Here is a 7,892-nt window from a genome sequence, read left to right as displayed (position 1 = left end):
TATAACTGTTATTAAGTTTTAATTAAGTTTTAGTACAGTTGCTGAGAAATTAAATCTTTTAGCAGCAATATTAAATACTTATATTTTTAAGCATATATAAAGTCGCGGTCAGAATGTCAAGATAATCATTATTGATGAAGGATCTCATTTTAGGAATAAATGAATTGAAAAATTGGTTGAAAATATGATATTATACATTAGATTTCTATTGTTTATCATCCCTAGACTAGTGTTCTAGTAGAAGTATCTAATCTTGAAATTAGAAAAATTTTGGAAAAAACTATAAGTTCTAATAAAATGGATTGGACTATTAGATTAAATACTGCATTATGGGCTTATAGGACAGCTTATAAACCAATGACCCCGTATAGATTAATTTTTGGGAAGACTTGTCACTTAATAGTAGAATTGGAGCATAAATCTTATCAGGATATTAAGGAATTAATTTTCAATTTGAAAGATGCTGGTGAGAATAAGATTATTGCAATTGAATGAGCTTGAGGAAATTAGGAATGAAAATTATGATAATGCTCAAATTTATAAGGAAGAAATGAAAGAATGACATGATCAAAAGATAATAAAAAGGAATTTGAGCCTGGACATGAAGTTTTACTATATAATATAAGATTGAAATTAGTCCTTGGAAAACTTAAGTCTAGGTGGTCTGGGCCATTCACTGTTGTAAGTGTTTACCTCTATAGAGTTGTTAATATTGAAGATCCAGATACTAGAAATATATTTAAGTAAATGGTCATAGACTGAAACCATATTTTGATGGTCAAAGGCCAAATTTTAAAGAGATTGTAATGTTGGGTCTCCCAGAGAAAAGGCTGGGAATGTCAGACTGACAACTTTAAACCAAGAGTTGTCTGGAAGGCAGCCCATACTTATCTATGTTAATGATGTGAATTGTTCTCTTTATGAATTTTGTGTACTTAAGAGACTTAAATATTAAGAAAATACATTAAAACATCTTTAGCTACTAAATTATATGGAAGATTTGAGAGATATTTACATCATAAGAAAAACGGCGTAGCAATCTAAACTGGCACCAGAGGCGCCATATTACAGAGGGCTGGAGCTAGAGGTGCCACAGTTATCGAGACAGTTTTAGAGATTCTAAAGGCAGTTTTGGGCAATTTTTTATGGATTTTCTTCCTAGTAACTCCCAAGAGCTATATTTTGGAGTTATATAAGTCACTAAAGTGAAAGAGAACTCACCATTTTTGAATCTCATGACTTCTAACTAAAGAGAAGCTTCTAGATATGGAGTTTTCAATAGGAGGAAGTTCAACGGTTTTGATGCGCAGAAATTATATGATAAGGTTCTCATGAAGAAGAGATTAATCAAAGAAATAGGATTTATGAATTGAGGATTCAACACACCAAGTACTCAAGTGGAGGAGATTATTGTGCAAAGATGTTGGGAAGTGTTATGTTATATCACTGCCACAGTAGTCGTTCCTATGGTAAAAGACTTTTATGATATTCTTCATGAAATTAACCAGGGAAGCGTCTATGTTTGAGGTAGGTGGGTACCATTTACTCCTTCAAGAATAAATGATTTTTTTATGACTGAAAGCATCCTAATTTGTCATTATGCCAATTTTGTCCTTACAAGAGATAACATGAATGAAGTACATCGATTCCTTACTGATGAAGATGCAAATTGGGAGACAAGAGACAATGGACATGTAAATTTTTCTTGATCATTATTAAATTCTTTATCATTTCTTCATAATTATTACTAAATTTTACAATGAGCATATGGATTGTGAAGAAATTAAAATCATTTGAAAATATATATTTAAAAACTTTTTTGTGCCAAATAGGAGTAATCATGTTCTTTACCCTCTTCTGAGTGCTAATCCAGAGTTTGGTCCCTCATTCCATGGTTAGGCTATGAGGATAGCGGCTGCGGGCGGCGCCTGCCACTCTAGAGCTCACACTACTCCCTCACCTGAGGGCTAACAAGCTCGCATTTGTTTCCAATCAACTAGACTAATTTGAGGATTTTAATCTATCACCTTAAAATCTCTAATTTTGTATCCAACAAAGTATATTTTTTTTATTTATTTGCACTCAATTCCATGGATGAAATAATCTCCCATGAAATCAAATTTGAATCTCCCCATGCTATAGAAATCATAGCCCTTTCGGAACATATGTTTCTCAACACATTTTAACATGTCAATTGGCTAGATCGGAGTTTAAATGATCATAAACTTTTAACATTTAAAACCATAAATAACAAAATTACTTCTTCACAAAATCATATTTCAAAGTAGGGAGAAGGATAAAGAAGACCACTCAAAATTCATGAGAAGGATATGACAAAACATGGATTTCATATATAAAAATAAGTTTACAAAACAAAGAAATAAAAGACACAACTTATCTAACAATACTTCCCAAGCAAATCCCTAGAAGTTCTCTTCATGCCTTTCTCTCTTTACAAGCACTCTCAATTCTCTCTTAGAAGTATAATGAAGAAGAAATCTCTCACCTTTCCTATCCTCTTACAACCCTAGAAGAAAATCTCCAAGCCTTTGGCTTTCTCTATCTCTTCCTCTTGCTTTTCACGCCATCCCCCCTTTCACATCACACCCCTTTTACGTTACACTCAACTCCTTAAAGTCTTCTTCTTTTATTAGACGCTGCCTCCTTTCAAAAGGAATTCAAAATTTCCTCTAAAATTCCCTCCAAAAGTCAACTCTTTTGAGTTCAAAAGAGTGTCATTTGATCCACAAGACATATCCCTTCATAAAAGAACCTTCCAAAGTGTTCAAATACATTGAATTGCTCCAAAATGTGTTTAGAACAAGTCTTCCTTTGAAAATTTGCCCAAAATTTGCCTCAAACCACCTTAATATGCAAAAAGGATTAGTATTTTTTGTTTGGATTATATTGCATATTTATTATATATCTATCGTGTGTAATTTTATAATATTGAAAAATATTTGCAAAATTGTCACACTAAATCACCCTGCATTAGAGAGTAGTATTAAATTTGTTCATACAATAATTGAAAGTTATTGATATTGGTACTCTCATTCTACATAATGCTCAGAGTATTGCAAAAGTTAGAACCACTGATGGTTTAGGTTATCCTGCCCTGATTTTCACCTTATGTGAACAATCAGGACTAGTGTTTGATAAGGATGAACAAATGTTATAGCAACTTACCCCTTTGGGAAACCCATAGTTCATAAATTTGAATCATTTTTTTGGATTTAGAACTAGAAGGGGGTAGTGATAGACCTTCTACATTAGTTGCAGGATCATCTACTTCCAATATTTATTCACTTGAAAATATTGTGGAGTAGTTAATTATTCAGTAATCAGATATAGTGGCATTACAGAATATAATATGTGGTTTGGAATCAAAGAATATTCATAATGATGAATATCAGTAGAAAAGAGTTCAACATGATATTGCATATCAAGAGGTTATGGTTAGATATCTTAAGGGTGACCATACTGTTGAATTTCTTACATGTCCCTGTTTTACACCTTATGTGCAAGATAACTTCAAAGATTTTGAAGAATAAGAAGAAGAAGAAGAAGAAGAGTAATAAGAAGAGTTGGAAGATGATGATTAATGAGTTATTGGGTTTTATCCGTTGTGATTAGTTGTTGTTTGTTTCATTTTATTATTTTTGTTATAATTTGAACTATAATGTGTTGGTTTTATTTGTAAGTAATATTATTGAATTTATTTATTTGTAGATGTAAATTGTTGATTTTTATTTCAGCATTGTTTGTTTCTTTAATTTACTGTGTATGTCTTTTTAATTCACCTTTTCTTAGCAAATCCTATTGATATTTTATGTTTCATTTAATGCTTTAAAGCCTATACTGTTTAAATTAGTATTTGTAATGTGTCAGAGCCAAGTTTCATGTTCAAAACCCTCTACAGGTTAGTCTTATTTTTATGCATTTACTATTTTCTGTCCTCCTACATTTTTTTTTGTACTGAATGCTTTACTTATTTAAAAAGAAGAAAAAACAAAGTTTGGGGGGAAAAATTTCCTTTAGAAAGAAAAAAACTAATTTTTTTTGTCCTCAATTAGCTATATTTTTAAAAATTAATTTAACATGACCTTTGGTATTAGAGGTTGACTTTAGAGAACTATATTTTTGTTTTCAAATATTATAGTAAATTTAAGCAAAAATCTTTAATAATAAAGGTAAATTCTAAAGTTAAGATATTTAGTGTGAAAGGATAAGACTATGGTTTTTTTTTTATTTATGGAAAGGAAATTTTGAGTTTGAAGTATTAAGAATCTTAAAGTTTCATAAAAGAAGAAAAGAATGAGACTTTATGAAAAAATCTTCAAAGCTAATATGAATTTATAAAGGGAAGGAAGGTAAGAAGTTTTTAACTTCAAGAAGAGGATGGTGATGTTCAAAATTATTAAAGACTATCCAGATATAGTAATCATAACATGAAAAAGAAAAAAAGAAAGAAAGGATTGAAAATTATCCTAGAGAAAAATAAAAGAAAAAAAAGGAAAAGAAAAGAAAAATATGTGAGGAGAAGCTTGAGGAGATGCTTAATCAAAAATTGGTTTCACTTGAATCAATTTGAGGAAAAAGACTTTATTACATTTTTTAAACTTGTATTTTAGTATTAGCATCCTTACTAATAAAGTTCTCATGAAATTCTTTTTCATATGGACATTTTAAGTATCTTTGATATGACAAATTAAAATTCTTCTTGAAATGAATAGAAAATTAGAAATCTTAGACTTAACTACTATGAGTTCTTATAATTTTAGTTTTAAACTAACTTATTTTCTTAAGTTATACTATTATATTTATTAAACCAAATTATAGAAGTTTATAAGTTAATCTCTACCATAAGTCGTCTTTTTTTATACAGTAAAAGAATTACTTCAGGACAAGTAACATTTAAGTTTTGGGGATTTTGATACACCAAAAAATGTGCAATTTTATGTAGACATTATACTTAAATTTGGTGATATTGCACTTTAAAGAAGGATATTTTATAATTTGTTGTAGGTATATTAATTTTAGGCATTTGGGGCAAAAAGGAGCAAAAAGAAAGAAATTTGGAGTCAAAATACATTTTCTTAACATACCGGCGCCAGATGTGTCATTTTACAAAGAAGAGGCGCCAAAGGCGCGCCAGAATCTAGAGAGAAGCGGGGAACTCCAGTGAACAGGTGCTAGAGGTGTCGGAACAGGAGCTAGAGGTGCTAGAGACGAATCTAAACAAATTGTTGGCAGTTATTAACTATTTTTGCGATGTTCTAGAAGGCTCCAAGTAATTATAATGCCCCATGAAGTGGATCAATGCATCTAGACACTTAAGGAAGGCTCTTAAACAAAGAGATAAGTCTCTTTGATGAGGGGATTTGTCTTTTGGTGTAAAAAGGTGTGTCTCTTGGGGAAAAGGAGGGATTTTTTTAATTTCTTTAGAGAAGAGGGGTTGGCGCCACTCTTGAAGAGACTTTGGAGGAGGTCTTGGAGAGTGTGGTGTGTGGTGTCTTTGGACGAGAGTAGAGAGTTAGGTTTTGGAGAGGATATTCTTCTAGAGACTATAAGAGGAGAGAGAAGGTGAGAGATTTCTTCTTCGTTACATTTTTTAATTGATTTTGATTGTAAAGAGAGAAAGTGCTTCAAGGGAACTACAAGGGATTTGCTTAAGGAGGAACGGAAGATAAGTTGTGTTCTTTCCTTCCTTTGTTTTGTAAACTTATTTTTATATATATAAATCATGTTTTATTGTATCCTCCTCATGAATTCTGAGTAGTTTTCTTTGTCCTTGTCCCTATATTGATATGGTTTTGTGAATAATTACTATTGTTGTGCAAGGTTTTAAATGTCAATAAATTGTGATGATTCGAACTCTGATCTTCATTTACTTTTTGATCTGACCAAATTAAAATATTAAAATTTGTTGAGAAACATAAGATCCGACACAACCTATGCTTTCTACAACAATGTGAGAGTCACATTCAATTTCATGGATGAGAATGTAGTCCATGGGTTCTAGTGCAAATAAATAGTGAAATAAATTTTGATGGGCGTAGAATTGGAGATTATAGGGTGACAGACTAAAATCCCTAATTTGTTATAGTTGCTTAGAAACTAAAGCGAGATTGTTAGCCCTCTGGGGAGGGGGAAGTGGGAGCTCTAGAGTTGGAGCCAGTATCCTCTCAGCCTAACCACAGATTTAGGGACCAAACTTTGGATTAATCAATGTTCTTTATACACTTGACATATGGTAAAGAATATGATTGATTCTATTTGGCACAATCTAATTTTATATATTTTTAAAGGATTTTAATTACTTCACTAACCTTAAACTCATTGTAAACGGGAAGGATGCTTTCTTAAATTTGAACTCTTCGTTACAAAAATTTTTTTTATTCTTAATAAGTTTAACTTTGAAGTTTAGAAATTAGCTTAGTTGACTTAGTTCTGTTAGCTACATTTTGTTTAGAAAACATTAAATTTGCTTTAGATTTGTTTTTCTTAGTTAAGTTTTTATATTTTGAATATTGTGTTTTATATTATAACCATAAGAATTTCCACCTCCCTGTGAGATTGACACTTAGGACTCAATAAGCCCTTCATTACTTAATCGATATGTATATTTGTGTAGTTACTAGGATTGGGAGCTTAAAGATTTTAAAATATAAAACTATATATACTGAAGGGATTTTTATTTTGATTGATCTGCATATTTACTAATTATGTTTTTGTGTATTTGTGGAAGTATTGAAAAATATTTACAACGCATACATAAAATCCGCATCATTATGTGCCCTCATCTTTTTGGCCACACTACACACGCATTGAGAGTTCATTAAATTTATATTTTGTATTTTTTGGAGACTTTGGCGTAGATTTATACATGATTGTGGTTTTTATCTACGTTTTTGGGTATAAATGTACATTTTTTGAGGTTTTGGTGTGTGTTGTATACCGTGTGTTTAGGGTTCCTAGTTGGGCCCTTTCATCCATCTTTTGCTACCTCTCTTTGCTAATATATTAGCTTTTGAGCTTTTTTTAAAAAAAAGATAGAAGCTTTGGCCAAAATATTTCATGGCCTACTCAAGATACTAGAATTTAAGCTGCCCGATGCTAAGAGGCCAAAGGAAGTTGACATGAAGTACCAGCCCAACTATTATGTCTACCATAGGATGTTTGAACATAAGAATGAAGATTGTTCTATTTTCAAGGACTGGATAAAATACAACTTCAAGGCAGGCAACATAGTCATCCAGATGGAATACATGAAAAAGCCCGAAAATACTTTGATTAATGTATTCTCGGCAAGTGAATATGTTCCTGTCGGCCCCTACAAGAATGAGGGTGGTTAGGAGATAGCATGGTCGAAATCATCTATAAAGATTCTCAACAAAATGAATGCTACTTCAACTTCAACATCAAAATTGAAGCAGCTCCCACTAGCAAGAAGAGAAAAGAAAAAGAAAATAGAAATTGAATTTGAAAGGAGTACAGATCATGGCAGCTTAGGGGTTGCTCCTTCCATTATACCTTCCACTTCTTTTATTCCTTCTACTTCCATTCATGATATTAGACTGATTATCACAGACCAAGGGAAGAAATCCCTCAATTTGTTGATATTATATGAATTTTTTTTCATCCTTTTAGGGATAGTTAAAGCAAAAACTTTTAATTTTGCTTACAATTTGTCTATCTTTGATAATGACATTCCTGAAAACAACCAGCCGGATTTCGATCCCATAGACAATTCCCTAATCGTACACGATTTTGATGGGTCCAAAAATGACCATAATGACATTAATAATGGCAATACTTTCCATGAAAAAAAATTAATATAATTTTACCACACTATAACTACAAGGAGCACCAGTTTCCATAGTATTGGAATC

The sequence above is a fragment of the Phalaenopsis equestris genome, unplaced genomic scaffold (genome assembly GCF_001263595.1).
Source record: "Phalaenopsis equestris unplaced genomic scaffold, ASM126359v1 Scaffold210756, whole genome shotgun sequence".
Classification (NCBI taxonomy): Eukaryota; Viridiplantae; Streptophyta; class Magnoliopsida; order Asparagales; family Orchidaceae; genus Phalaenopsis; species Phalaenopsis equestris.
Note: the sequence above shows the minus strand (reverse complement) of the source record.